The sequence below is a fragment of the Typopeltis vanoorti genome, chromosome 4, assembly GCF_054136105.1.
Source record: "Typopeltis vanoorti isolate ZY-2024b chromosome 4, IOZ_Tvanoo_1.0, whole genome shotgun sequence".
NCBI classification, from domain to species: domain Eukaryota; kingdom Metazoa; phylum Arthropoda; class Arachnida; order Uropygi; family Thelyphonidae; genus Typopeltis; species Typopeltis vanoorti.
The window spans coordinates 68,511,286-68,527,392 of NC_143552.1; the positions used below are offsets into that span (position 1 = coordinate 68,511,286).

The following is a 16,107-nucleotide window of genomic DNA, read 5'->3' on the forward strand; positions in this document are numbered from 1 at the left end:
TGATTAATTCTGAGGATTACCAACTACAATTAAAATTGTTTCCTTGCAGAATTTTCTTATCTTCATATATCTCCAACCCAAATTGAGCCTTGACCTCCTGAATTTGTTACCTCCATTTCTGCATATCCAAAATCTTACTTCTCCAGTTTGGACATTGCAATATGATGTTACTATCTTGATTAATGGTATTTATCATTACAATAATTTTAAAAGGGGTGCTTAAGGGTCAAAGCTGTATAACTGAGAGGAGACCTCCACATAGCCTTTAAAGGAATGTGGAGAACCGACCAGGGCTTCTGACCTAATGTCCAAGTAGATACCCTGTTGGGTATCTACTTGGATACTGAATGAACGAGGATGGGCTGGCAATTTGGGATTTAGCCGACCAAATTGTATTCTTATTGGATAAACCAAAATAAAAAATTATGGTACAACATGACAAAATTTCATGCCGGATGGGGCGTCGCCCGGGAACCAGGGCGAACAGCGAAAAGTCAGCTACTGGAACAAATCTGAAAACAAACCCAAACTCAACATCACCAGAGTAAAAGATCGGTACTATCAACGTAAGAAGCCTGAATGGCAAAGAAATGGAGCTAGCTGAGGAATTACATAAGTACCAGATCAAAATAATAGGGGTGACTGAAACAAAAAAGACAAAAACTAGTGAGATCTTTCTGAGCAATAAATACAAAATGTTATATTCAGGCAATGATAATCAAGGAAAAGAAGGAGTAGCCATAGTATTCAACACAAAATACGAGGCTAATCTTCTTGAATGGCAGTCAGTCTCAAGTAGAGTAATGTGGCCAAATATGAGAATGGGGAACTGGACAATGAGACTTATTTGTGCCTATGGTCCCACAGAAGGTTCTACTAAGGTAGAAGTGGAGGAATTTTTTGAGGCATTAGAAAAGGCAACTGACACAATGAAAAAGGAAAAGTTGGTCCTTGTTGGGGATCTAAATAGCAGAGTAGGAAATGATTGTGAGACATACAAAAATATTTTGGGAAAATTTGGAGAAAAGAGCAAAGCTAATAATAATGGCAAATATCTGTTGGAGTTCTGCTCAGGACATGGACTGGTTATTACTAACACCATGTTCCAACATAAAAATGTGCACAAATTCACATGGAGAGAAGAGGCTAGGAATAAGAAAAGTCTCATTGACTGTGTTATTGTTCATAGTGATGTTTTCTCCCTGGTGCAGGACACCAGAGTGTACAGAGGATTTGAAATTGGAAGTGATCACTATTTAGTCTTGAGCAGGATAAAATTGAATTTCATATTGAAAAGAATAACATTTAAGAAAGTTTTAAAACGAATAAAAGTTGAGCAGTTCTCAGATGTGAACTGTAGACTAAAATACACAAAGATTATTGAAGAAAAACTGAAAGAGTTTGAGAACAGGAATCAAACCTTGGAGATTCAGTGGCAAACTCTGAAGAAAACATTGATTGATTCTGCCAGAGAGGCATGTGGTGAGGTTGTCTGCAAGGATAAAAAAATCAGAACTCCCTGGTGGACACAGGAAGTTAAAGAGGCAGTGAAGGAAAAGAAGAAAGCATATCAAAAGTTCCTGGCAAATAAGTCACCTTGTTCTCTTAGAGAATACAGAGACAAATGCAAAAATGCTAAACACTGTGTAAAACTAGCTAAACAAAAGTCATGGGAGGACTTTGGCAAGAATATAGAAAATAAATATCAAGAAGGTGGCAAAATATTCTGGAGGTTGTTGAAGAAGCTTAGGAATGGAGGAAAGAGTGCTGTAAAAGAAATTAGAGATGATAAAGGTGACATGAAAACTGGAGAAAAAGATATCCTTGAAGTATGGAGTAATTACTTTGAAAAACTACTAAATGAAACAAGCAGTGATGACAGCACAGTGGTAAAAAACTGACCAGGTATGCAGGCAGGAATACATATCCATACTTGAAGTAGAAAAAGCCATCAAAGGCTTGAAATGTGGAAAGGCAGCTGGAGTAGCTGATATTCGACAAGAAATGCTGAAGTATGGTGGTATAAGAGTCTTACAGTGGCTGCACTGCATAGTTCAGAAAGCCTGGACAGAGGGACGAATTCCCGATGATTGGAGTAGAGCTCTCATAGTACCCATATATAAAAAGGGAAATAAAACTGAATGTGAGAATTACAGAGGTATTTCCCTACTGAGTGTTCCTGGCAAGATCTATGCAAGTATACTTGAGAAACAGTTGAGAAGAATTGTGAAAGAAAAGCTTGGTGAAGAACAAGCTGGATTCAGGCTAAACAGAGGCTGTCAGGATCAGATCTTCACTTTACGACAAATAGTCGAGAAAGCATGAGAATATAACAAAGATCTGTATTTAAGTTTTGTCGATTTGGAAAAGGCATATGATAAGGTGCCAAGAGAGAAGTTATTCAATATGCTGCAGTTATATGGTGTCAATAGGGCATTATATCAAGCAATACTTAGTCTTTATTTGAGTTGTAAGTCAGCAGTTAGAATTGAAGGAAGTACAGGAGAAGATGGTTTAATGTTAAATCTGGTGTGAGACAAGGATGTACATTATCCTCTCTGTTATTAATTATCTATATGGATCACATTATGAAGGAAAGTGATATTAAACATGATATCAAAATTGGAGATGTTAATGTCAGCTCTTTGCTTTATGCGGATGATGTTATACTTCTAAATAAATCTGCTACAAGTCTGCAAGATTCTCTGACTAAATTGAATAGCTGTTGTAATAGATAAGGTATGAAGGTCAGCAATAAAAAGACAAAGACAATGAAAATAGGCAGAATCATTGAAAATGTCAACTGTGTTGTGAATGGAGAACCTGTGGAACAAGTAAAACATTTCAGCTACCTAGGCACGATTTTTACTGAAGATGGTAAATTAAATATAGAAATAGAAAACAGAATCAGCAAGGCTGGTATGGTGGGAAGTCAATTGAATAAATTCATATGGAATAAGAGAGAAATTAGTCAGAACACTAAATTAGCTGTATACAAGACAGTGTTCAAACCAGTTTTAACTTATGGATCTGAGAGCTGGGTCAGAAGTAAAACACTTGACCAAAGACTAGAGACCGCAGATATGAGAGTCCTGAGAAAGATTATAAGAGTGATCAGATGGCATCAACGGCAATATCATATTAAAAACAGGATATTAGGAAAGAACTTGACATTGTCTGCATCTAGGAATGCATTAGTAGAGCTAATCTCAGGTGGTATGGTCACCTAAACAGAATGGGAGAGGAAAGATTAGCAAAACAAGTGTTCTCTGCCAGGTTGGCAGCAAAACGACCCAGAGGAAGACCAAGATATAGGTGGATTGATACGGTACAAAGTGCCTTAGATGATAGAAATATAAGATCTGATAATGTTGGAGTCTTGACAAGTAACAGACTGATTTGGAGGAAAATTGTAGATAGGAAGTTAGTAATGATATAATTTTTTTCATGTAGTACTATCATATCCTGTACACCCCTTGTGGGTAAATGGCAGGAATTTGATGATGATGATTTTAAAGAGAAGCATGGTACTGCTTGCATGGAACTGTAAATGCTACATGACATAAGAAAGACAAATTAGTAAGCAGAACAGTAAAGAGCAGTATGACAGGGATGTACCCTCTCGCATCTGCTTTTCAATATATATATATATATATATATATATAAATAAAATTACCTGTAGTAACAATATGGAAACAGTAACCCATTTGATATACAAATAACCCCAGAAATTAAGACAGATACACTACTATTTGCAGATGATCAAATAGTATTAGCTACATCAGAAGATGCTTTACAAAGATTATTAAAATCATTAAATGATATCTCAAAACAATATAATATGATAATATCTAAAGAAAAAACAAAAATAATGGCATTCAAAGGAGAAAACCCAATAAGAAGTAAAATAGTGACAGATAAAATATTAGAACAAGTAAATACTTTCAAATACTTAGGATGTGATTTATCATACAAAGAAGAAAAAGACATAGACACTAAAATATCAAACTTTGTCAAAGTAAATGCATAATAAATAATATATTTAAGCCATCCCTAACACAAAAACACACAAGAATCAGACTACATAATGTCTTTTCAAAACCAACTTTACTATACGGAAGTTAAACGTAGACCATAAAAAGGAAAGATGAAAAATGAATTCAAAACAGCAGAATGAAATTTCTCAGAAAAACAGCTGGATATACCAATTGGGACCATAAAACAAATGAAGAAATTTTACAATCCCTAAAGATAAAACAAATTAATTACTACATAAGACAGTATAACCAAAAATGGATAGAACATTTAAATCAAATGGACAACAGCAGACTACCGAAACTATCATACAGATATTATAGAGTGGTGAGGACGAGAATGGTCAATGAGTTTAAGGAGTGGTATGATAGACTTTGTGTTTCTTAGGGGGAACCTCCCCTCGACGAGTCTTGACAGACTTTATGTTCTTAGGAAGGACTTCCCACGAGGAGTCTTTTGACTCCATGGAGGCCTGAATAATAATAATAATAATAATAATAATAATAATAATAATAATATAAAATAAGTGGAAAAAGAAGAATCAGAAGACCAAGAAAGAGATGGCATGAGACAAGAACAGGCCACCTCGCCTAAAATCCATGTTAAGAAGAAGAACAGTAATGATCTTTGTTGTGGCCAAGTAAGAGTGATAAAATATCTCAGTAGGTACAATACATGGAGTGGTCACATTGCAATATCTACTGCATCTCTAATACACAGCATGATCATTATTAGAATCATATTCTTTAGACACTATTAAAATTCCAAATAAGTGCTTATGGAAGAAATGTTAAAAACTTGCAAAATATGCAAAATTTTTGAAATTTTTTTTTTGTATATTTGATATATGCAAGTTCCTCTGGGGGAGTACAAAAAATCAAGAAAGAGACCCTTCTAAGACATAAAATGCCTAAATAATTAGCACGTTTTTTTTTTTTCTCTCTCTCTCTCTCTCTTAAGCATTTATGAAGATGCACAACCCAAAGGTAGCCTATTCCACATGCAATAGAAAGAACTTGACTTCATGTCTCCCTTACTGGGCTTCCAGGGATGACTCTGAGTCACCCCCCCCCCCTCTCTCTACACACACACACACACACACACACACACACACACACACACACACACACACACACACACACACACACACACACACACACACACACACACACACACACACACCATGAGCTGTAAAATCTCACTTGTATCTACATTATAAAATTCCCTAACTAATTTGTATGTTTCTGTCCTATCTCTGCAATGTTTTCAAGTCCAAAATACATAACTTTACACTTAGCAACATTAAAATGATGTTTATCAGTTTCCTACAGAACCAAGTCTGCACCTCCTCACAAATAACTTTGCAGTTTCAGTAGGGTGCTCACACAATACTGGTGAAAATCTTATATCTGTATCACAGTATTAATGATAATTATGTGTAATAAAGTAAGGAATAAAAGCCATCATTTGAATTCATGATTTAAATCAAACTTTTATTATAATAATAATAAATACATATTATTATTATGACACTGCAAATTTTAGTTATGTTCAAGCATCACACTACCTGTCCAAATACAGTGAGCTCTTAAGAAATATAATCAATCAATAATGTTATCGTCTAAACTGGATCTGATTTTGGGTACCTATTTGATTAGTGGAAAAAAACTTGCAGACTTTATGCTGGATAGCCCTTTGTTCTGAGATAGTTGTAGATAAATTGCAGGTTCACTTCCCTTATTCAAGCTTCAAAAGAACATGAGAGAATAAGGGAAGTGAACCTGCAAACTCGTCTACAACTATCTCAGTACAAAGGATTATCCAGCATAAAATCTGAAAATTTTTTTTTCTTTCTAATAATTTCCTTTCATATTTTCTAGGCCTTGGATATTTTGAGACAGAAGAGTTTTTTAAAAGTCTTTCATTAATTGCAATTTAAGTTTACCTTTTAATGACTTCTCATTAGTCAGACAATTTCTTATTTTGGAAAGAATTTGTAGAACACTGATTTTCTGTTCTTCCATGTTGATCTGCTAAGGTTGAATTCTGTTCCACATTTTCTGAAGAAGAAAGATGTTTTATTACGTAAAGTAGAATTTTCACCACTACAGTATTTTTCACTATAGTATCTTTACTGAGTCTGGGAAATAATTCACTATCATCTTTGTGTCTCACTTTTCAAATACTGAAGAACCTGTGATAAATTTGTATGCCTCTGTCACAGAGGCATAAAATGGTCTTAAAATCTTTAACCACAAGACAATTTCTTTGCCAAATTCTGTTACAATATACTTTTTATAAATGTTTATCATTTTTTGGTTGGTGAGCTTCTAAAAATTCTAACTACTTCTCTTATTTTTGCTACAAGAGGCAATTGTGATTTAGATAATGAGAAACAATACCTGCAAGACTATTTTCTATAACGACACCACCCTCATCGTTATCATCAACTTCACAGTCATTTTCCTGTTTAGATTCTAAAAAGTGTTTCAGATTTTTTCATCATGTACTGTTGACTTGTAAAGTACATCCATTACTGCTAAGAGTACACCATGGATCAAGCAAACTTGCTGTTCAGCAACTGATTAGTTTATCAGTTGCTGAACAATATAATAACAATATAACTAATAAATCATTGGTTTTTATGCAAATGCCTTTAGAAAGACATTATATTTCCTATTTTTTTTCTCTGTAAGGTCTAAGCAATTCTCTGCTGGCCATTCACATGTCAAAAGTTGGACTAAATCTTTTATCTCCTGATTTAAGCTGATATTTCATTTACTATCATTTTTTGAATATGATTACTGGAATTCAGTATAATATTTTAACGGTTACTGTCATGACTCACCATCCCATGTTGTTATAAAACAACCAGAAAAAAAAGCTCAGTACATAGTATTTTTAGACTTTTATAAACAACAATCTCTGAAATTATTCATTAACATGTGCTAATTCCCCCCCCCCCTGTGTGCAACCATGTCTGGTAAACCAGATCTGAGTTTCAAGGTATTTGTTGCATTTGTATTACTGTATATAATAACTCCCCATTGCAAATTCAGTGGTATTAATGATTTATTATTGTCAATTTTATAACTTTTTTGTGAATAAATCATGAACAGTTATTTTTAAAGTGGTACTGAAAAACCAGTATTTGAATTAATTAAAAAAAAAGGGGATCCTGGTATTCAGTGCCACATTATTATACTAACTGTCAGCAAATAATTGGACATTAAGCTATAGATCAGGGGTGGCCACCTACACGTCCTTTTGGAGCCAAAATAATTCTGGTAAGACTTAGAAGAGCCACAACCTTCGACCGATGCGATGGCATGGGAGTAAGTGAGTGTGCGCATGGCAAGGTTGTAACGAGCTTGTAAGAACTGCTTTGACTAATTACACACCTAAATTTAAGGAGCTTACTAAGAAAATGGATACCAGTAAATAAGTAACTAAAATTATTGTGTTTTGACTTTAAAATTATTCTAATTGTTCAAAGTAAACTTCATTTAATGTGTTTTGAATTAAACTTTTTTATTGCAGTAATTTTTATTAATCCTGTTTTTCTCTCTCTCTCTCTTTCTTTTTTTATTCTGTTCCTCTTTTTTGTTGTCTCCTCTTCTCTTTTTGTTTATTTTTTCCTGAGTAGATCGCGAAGAACTATGTGACACATGGATGTGAGCTGCATTCGGCTCGCAAGCCACGTTGTGGCCACCCTGCTATAGACCATCTCCCAAATGATTAATATGCTAGTTAAAGAAGAATAGCTCAGTACATAACTGAAAGTACACTGCTGGTTACTCTCTTTTCCTTAAACTCAGCACCTCCATACATCTGCAACCGGGTTGCCAGTTTTCTCACCGGACACACCTATTATGTGATGGTTCCCTATCTTCTAACTATGCAACTAATGCTGAGGTCCCACAAGTTCTGTCCTCTCACCCATTCTGTTTCTTCTATACATCAATGACCTGCTCCAGTTGACCAATCCAATACACAGTTTTGCTGACAGCAGCATACTACATCACTTGACAAACCTTGCACCAAACAAACTACCACAACTCACAGACCAACAATCTCTGCAAGCCTAAATTCTGATCTCCAAACCATATTTCGATGGGGCATGGATAACCTTTTCAGTTTCATTGCTTGCAAAACACAGTTCTGCCGTATTTCCCACAAAAAACAAGAAGTATATTATCCCAGCCTTACCTCTGGCAACATCCAAATCTCTAGGCAAGACGAGATCTCTCCTTGGGATTACCTTGACATCAAGACTCTCTTGGCATAAACCCATTACAACCATTACTTCCTCGATATCCTAAAAATTATGATTCCTCTTTCATTCAAGGCACTGCTTTACCCATGAACAGCTATAAATCCTGTACAAATCACAAATCTACCCATCCAGCAAGTACTGCTTGCACATCTGGGGAGGTGCCCCTTAGTGTGCCCTAAAAATACTCGACGATTAACAACTCATCTATTACCAACTTACTCCAACCACTCTCTCACAGGTATCTATTGCATGCATCTTCTATAAATACTTCCATGGCAAATGTTCATCACAACTACCATCAATAATTTCCCCTCTCTCTCTCTACCAAATCCACTGAAACACATGCAGTTACTACCCAACATCCTTTCACAGTCAAACTCAATACTCATAGAACAAGTTTCTCTTCCTCCTCCTTCATTCCTACTGCTGCTGTATTGTGGAACAGCCTTCTCTCCATTTTGTGAACAATTTCCTTGTTTTCCAATTTTCTTCCCATACACAGTACTAATGTACTACAGGTTGACCAACCAACTTTTCATGTATGAGCTTAACACACACACACATCAAGAGCGAATATTCAGGGTGTGCTAGGTTTGAGGTGCACATCCACGGAATAGCAATATCGCTGATATTATATTTTTGCATTCGTTCATTCCCATTAACCCTCCTACCAGCCAAGGTGGATGAAATAGCAAGACTACCCCAGACTTTTTCATGGATCAAAACTTCATCGGCATTCTATCTTTTATCAAGTATTTACCCTCCTCCGCTGTTAATCCCTTAACGGCGATTTGAGAGCCATTAGCGGATTAACTGTGGTCGAGCGACTTTTGTGTCACTTGTCTTTACATGTACTCTGTTACTTCGAATTTTCTTCACTGTACTAGGATATTTGATCTTTTTTTTTTTTTTTTTTTTTTGCTGAACAATTTATTTCTTGTGTCTCTTTCCAAAAATAGAAGTTCCACACTGCCACAATAAATAATCAATCCTGAAATGACCATAGATCAGCCTTTGCAATGAATATACGTTAATTTCCTCCACTTTACTGACAATATAGATTCTTTTTTGCGAATTTGCAAATGTTTGTTTATGTTTAAAATATTTTGTCAAATATTTATATTTTTAAATAACATTTAGTGAAATAAATATGACATTTTGCTTTGTTTCTTTGCAAAATACCTTTATATGGATTGTCACATTTCAATTTCAGGAAGATTTTTTTTTTATGAACAACAAATGATTATAAACTGCATTACTCGGTTTCCGATATTGTATCTTTTTTAGTATCAAAAATTTATACCTAATGGTATTTTATCAGAGACTCTTCGCCTCCTTCTTTTGCTGAAAATTGCAACAGAGGTTTTTTTTTTTTTTTTTGTAGGATGCACATTACTATAATATCCAGTGTTTAACCACTGTAGATATGTTGAAAATATAATAGGAAGGATATCCTGTATGGAATGATTAAAAATTTATGCTCATTTTTAGGATTTTTTACTGCAACCCCCCCCCCCCCCCCGCTTATCCTGTCCTGGAACTGAGTTGCATAACTACTTTAAATTTCTATAGCTTTGAAAGCTTTCAGACGGTATTCAAAATCTCTTATTTCAGTTTACCGTTTTGACAAAAGAAATAAAGCAATAATATTGTTGTATATCGAAGCTTCTAATTCTGTACTCTTTCTTTGAATCTGAAGTCAGCGGTCTGCTGAAATTATTCTAAGATTTAGAAATACTATGCTGTATTTTCAACATGTAAAACTGTATACCAGACAAAGAAATTTCAATTGTGTTATTTTTGTTTCTTTTTTTTTTTTTTAAAAAATCTAAATATTACTACTTCTATTTTTGCTGATTGCTATTTCTGAAATACATCTTAGAAATGCTGAACAATAATCCTCTTACCTAGAGGAAAAGCTAAAAGTCTTAGATTACTCTTTTGAGAAACACAAGACAGAAAGTTTCCTAGAAGTCGCACTAAATTGCCTCAAGCAAGAATGTCTTGTTTCGTTTTCTGTTGTTCAGATATCCTAACACAGTAAAACTGACATTTCTTTTACAGGCTGATGAAGTATTTATGCCAAAAATGATTTCTTTATTTATAGTGACCAGTTTCACTTTTATTATCGAAAAACTCTAAATTATTTGATAATTATCTTGAAAAAAATTACTGCTATTGCTGCTGCTGCTCTTGCTTGCCATCTCACAAATGAATTGTATATTGGGTATACTTTCTAATATTCCTTTCTGCCCAGTAACAAATTGTAGACTAACGGAAATTATTAACTCCCCCACCACCACCACTGGGAACCAGATCAAAAGAACATGCCCAGAAGGCAGCACACTAAAGTACCTCCTGCAATAACTGAATACTTTACAGGCAGAAATTCCCTGTTTTTCCATCTTTCTGAGTGATTAGCAGACATTCGAAGCATATTCTGATATTGCATTTATAGGATGACAGTGTTTTTAAATATTAATTTCCCCTATTAGCCAACGTCACATAACTTCCTGATTTATAATAATAGGGAAATAATATGTATATTTTCTTATTTATAATTTGCAAATTTATAATAATCAAAACTTAGTTTCTGTGTCGAAAAAATTAAATGTTATGTGGAACAATTATTATGGAAAAATCACGAATGAAATAAAAACTGTACCCATGTTTCATAACAGCTTTCGGGTGTCTGGTAATGTTGCAATGGGAGGGGGGGGGGGTGATGCTATCAGAGTCAAAATAAAGTTCATTTGTATTGTGAAAGGAAATGAAATTTCACATTTGATGCATTTGATATACATATTTTGAATGATAAAAATAAGCAAATGTATCGCTTACTTTAAAAATTGGAGAATAAAATATCTGAATTATGCAGTAAATATCTATAACTGTTAATTTCATTTTGTAATGACCAATTACACAGGGAAACCAAGAAAGTGAAAGTACAAAGAACAGTCGATTACTATATAATATAAAGAAAAAATTTAGTGATATGATTAAAGAATTTCATGTTATTCTCTATAAAGTAAAGTTGCTCCAGTGTGTCCTAAAGGAAATCTGTGAAGTATTATTTGATTTCGATGGTTTTGTACAAAAATAAAAATAATAAAATCTGGAACATCGGCAGCAGGTTTTCTTTTCATTTTTTAAAATAATATTTCAAATAATAATCGTGAATTAATTTCTTCGAGAACAAAGAATAATGTTTTGTCTAGAAAGCGATTAGAAAAAAATTAGCGTAAAAAAATTAAAAATGAAATTGGTTCTCCAAGGTAAGGCAATATTTAAGTGAAGAAATTATGCAAGACCTTTATTTTGTCCAGAAATTAAAATTGTATTGTACAATAAAAAGAGAAAACAAAAATATAAACAATTTCTCTATTTTTAGTCTATCCTATATAACTAAAATCCAGTTAACCAGCATAGAACAAGGATGTGCGTTTCTTGTTATAGGCAACTGAGAGGTAGCTACGAATGTGAGATAATCCGATTAACTGTTCTCTTCAGCGCGAGGGTTTATCACACCTTCTAATGGACAGGACAGTCAAATTGCACTTCTTATCCTGGTTCTTTAAACAGGTGAGCTGAATCATATCCAGATTTAGTTGGACGTCTATAGATGTCCTGGCTATTTGGGAGGTTAAAGACTCCCCTCATTGTTTCTTGGCTTTGCATGATTCCTAAAATTAATCACAATATACTAATACTTCATGAGGGGGGCACTTGTCAATGCATCAAATTTGTGTTAATAGCCCTGGTGTGCATTCAAAATACATACACCTTTGAGCCTTTTGATCAGATGTACAGATGCACAGTGGGTCCAATTCTTAGTGTTCCATTTGTTTAAAACTGCCCAGAAGGTGAGGAAGGGTGAGCACTGAGACAATAGCACCTAGAAATCAGTGGCTGTTGATCAGTTATTGTGTCAACCAATCCAACTGAACATTGTCATTTGTCATCAGTTGCTGTTTTTGGTTTCTGAGTTTCATCTGTTTTGTGTGCGCGAAGTGTGAACTGACGTTAGGCAAGTTTTTATATATAATATAGACAAGTTTTTAATATATAATTTTCCATAAATATATAACTTTTTTTGCCCATATTTACAATGGGAAACAATGTTGATGATCTAATGAATATCCTGTTTTCTACCAGAACTTTTGTGGATTGTATGACTGTAGTCGAAGGAAGTAAGCCTCATCCTCCTCTTCTAAATTTACTGAGCAAGCACAAAGATGCAAAAAACTGAGTACATGAGACACTTCTCTATTTCACAGTAATACAGTAGAATGGTTAACTGGATGTGAAGTGTAATCAAGACTTTTTTTATTATCCTTGTTTATTATTCTCCAGAGATAAAGGTGTCTGGAATAAGCATGGCAACAATAAATCTGTTCTGTTTGCATACATCCAGCATAGTCTGCGGGAGCAGAGTGTTTTCCATTAAATGTGTTGTTTGAGTTGTCTCTAATTACACTAATTGTTCCTAAATAAATACAGTACACAGATGTTCAATGTCTGTTTACTGTACTTAGCAATGAACAAAGCTACTTGTTTTTCTTCTTGTGCAGTGTAGTATCTCTTGAGGTTGGAAAGTTTTTTTAAGTATAGGGACATTTTTATTCCAGTCTTCAGAAACAACAGACGTAGATAAAAATTTATCTATTTCTGAATAAAAGTGAATACTTCCATGTATTATAAGAAGTTGCTGATCTACAACAAAATACTAGTATATGTGAGTTATCTATTATCGATAAGACCAAAGAGCCACTGACACTAAAAATAAAAAAATAATGAACGTAAGATTTCCGAAATTGTCAATAATTCCAATAATGATAGGATATTATATATCATCTTATTGCGTAAGATGTATAAATGTATACTGAGTCTCAGTAAACAAAAGAAAATTCATAAAAAAACTAAGCAAAATATTTCTCTGGTTTATGGTTTTTTTTTAAACCCATAAACCAAAGTAATACAAATAACATGTGCAACAAATTTTATGAGATGATCTGCTGTTCCATCAAAACACATATTCCTGCCATGCCTAAATGAATCACCTGATCAATATTATTTGTTCATTGGCTTAGACTCTCCCTATAGTTTTTAACTGAACTACTAAAATGTATACAGTGGCTGTTTATTACTGATTAGTTATTTATACTTTGCAAACATGTGGAAAAGGTACAAAGGCGGATAACAAAGATGGTGTCGGGACTGTAGAATGTTAGTTATGAGGATCGGCTGAGGGAGTGTGGACTGCAGAGTTTGGTGGATAAAAGAAGGAGGGGTGATATGATTGAGACTTTTAAACTGTTGAGAGGTGGTTACAGGGTTGACACTGGGGAGTTCTTTCGCTTGGTTGAACAGCGGGAAGGAATCATGACAAGGGCCATCCCTGGAAGTTACAAAAGGAAACTGTGAGAAAGAGGGTGAGGAGTGGTTTCTTTGCATGGAGGGTGGTTGAACCATGGAATGCATTTCCTGATGGAGTGGTGAGAGCGAGAACGGTCAATGCATTTAAGGAGTGGTATGATAGACTGTGTTTCCTAGGAGAGACCTCTCTCGATGAGTCTTTTGACTCCATGGAGGCCTGAATAATAATAATAATATCTCTTTCTCATAAGTTTTTTTTTTTTTTTTAATTATATGCCATCATAAATTCGCTTATTCATATCTAGATGTTACAGGAACACATGCTATTCCATCCACCCAGCAACTTAGAGGACACACATATCACAAATGCTAATTATTAATATTTGTTTTCCATTAATGAAGGTATTTCTGCTCACACTCATTCATTACTTTACATTTCCCATTCCCAATCGTGTATCGTCTCCTATCTAGGAAGTTGACTACCATGATGTGACTCATAGTTAACTACGGGCATAACAACATGTGGTGAGGACCCTATCTCTTCCACATACAGTGGTATCTTGCTAATCCAAACCTCTTTAGTCCGAACCCTCCAGTAATCCGAACTGCGGTTTGAAAGAAAAAAAAGCTTTATTTATTATTTTTATTATATATTATTATTTTGTGTACTATTATTTTGCCTCCAAACTGTACTCTATTGTTGCAACAAATGGATCAGAACATAATACAATCCATTAAATTAAAAGATCGTAAAGACCTGCTTTTAAATGTAATTTCCCAAAATTATGACGTTACCACATCAATAAAAAATATAAATTTGAAGGATGTAGCATTCTTAATTGATGTTGCTTGGGAATCCTCAAACCTGAAGCAATTCGAGTATCATGGAGAAAACTGTGGCCTTCTAGAATTTACGAAGATAACTATGGTGATACACAAAAAGCAGAAATTAAAAACGTGCATAATTTGGTTAAAAATATAAATCCAAATGTTGAAATTTCACAAACAGATGTTACGGAATGGATTACAGGTAGAACCGAGAATGAATTCGAAATCAAATCAGATGTTTAAATTACAAATATGATGCTACAGAATGAATTAGCAGACGATGATGACGATAAAGAATTCAGAGAAAAAAAAGTTAAACATGAAGAGGCAGTTGACAGTTTTAATATGTGTATAGAATGGGCTAATCAGAATGATACGCCATTCCACAAAGTTTTATTGCTAATGCAGCTCCGAGAAGAAGCATTCGAAAAAAGTTTAGCTTCCAAAAAGCGAAAGAAAATCAGCGACTTTTTTTTTACAGAGAAATTAAAAAAAAACTTGTGTTATTTTGTGAAACTTTGTTTTGTGTGTTGTATAGAAGAAAGCGATATTTTTTTATGCAAATTAAGTTATATACTGAACTATGCAATTTTATTAAATCAAGATCCTCAACAATAAAGATATATACAAACTAAATTTTTTACTAAAATAAACTTATATTACTTTTTAAGTTTTACATTATAGTACAGTAGCTTTTTTTTTCTGAGTTACTTCATTTATTTCCAAAATTAAATTGATGTACCATTAGAATCAGATTACTTTTGTCTTAAATGCTAGTTATTGTTGTCTCTTGGGCGAAAATTCACTAATCCGAACTTTTTGCTAATCTGAACAAGCATGGTTTTTATTCGTTTGGATTAGCAAGATACTACTGTATTGTCATAAGTATATTAATGACTGTAATCTGTGTGTGTTCACGTGGCCGGTTTACCTGTACAGAGGGACAAAAAACCGGAGTTTCCATGTGAAAAAACCCTCTACCTCCGTATGAGACCAGCTAACTCACCTTTAGTCAAAAGAAACCAGATAAAGGTTCCTCACGTCATTACTATTCTCACGACTTATTAAAGATGGTTCACATATTTACACCTTTCAGTAATTCAAATATACCAACCAAATATAGCATTCTCCTTCATTATTGTTTTCTAATATATCTTAAACAAAGAAACACATTATTTCCCCACTCTATGCAGATTTGGTTACAATTAATTGATAAATTAAAGTATTCAAAGTTATCCTACAATTAACTGCATTGGACCAATTAAGATAAGCACTGATGCACTATGCCCCTCTTAAAACTTTCATACATTGATAAAAATGTAATCATATAGTCAAATTGATGTGAATTTTGTATCATAAGTTGCATAAGCCACACGACAGCAGACCCAACTGAAATGTACTTGCAACGCCACTGATATATATATATATATATATATATATATTAAAAAAAAAAAAAAACCTGGATGAGACTGCTATGGGTAGTTAAATTCATTCCCCAAACCTCAAGAATCAAAAAACTAACTGTCCTCCCTAGATACACTAGCCACACACTTTTCAAATGGTTTATTATATTTTTCTATTTATAGAAAGCC

The 16,107-nt window shown here is 34.0% G+C and overlaps 1 protein-coding gene across 1 annotated transcript in view; it reads right to left on the minus strand.

The window, feature by feature from the left end:
* LOC150107387 (transmembrane protein 234 homolog) overlaps positions 1-16,107 on the minus strand; it is a 113,897-nt gene that overhangs the window by 68,126 nt on the left and 29,664 nt on the right. The gene's annotated exons all lie outside the window — the stretch shown is intronic.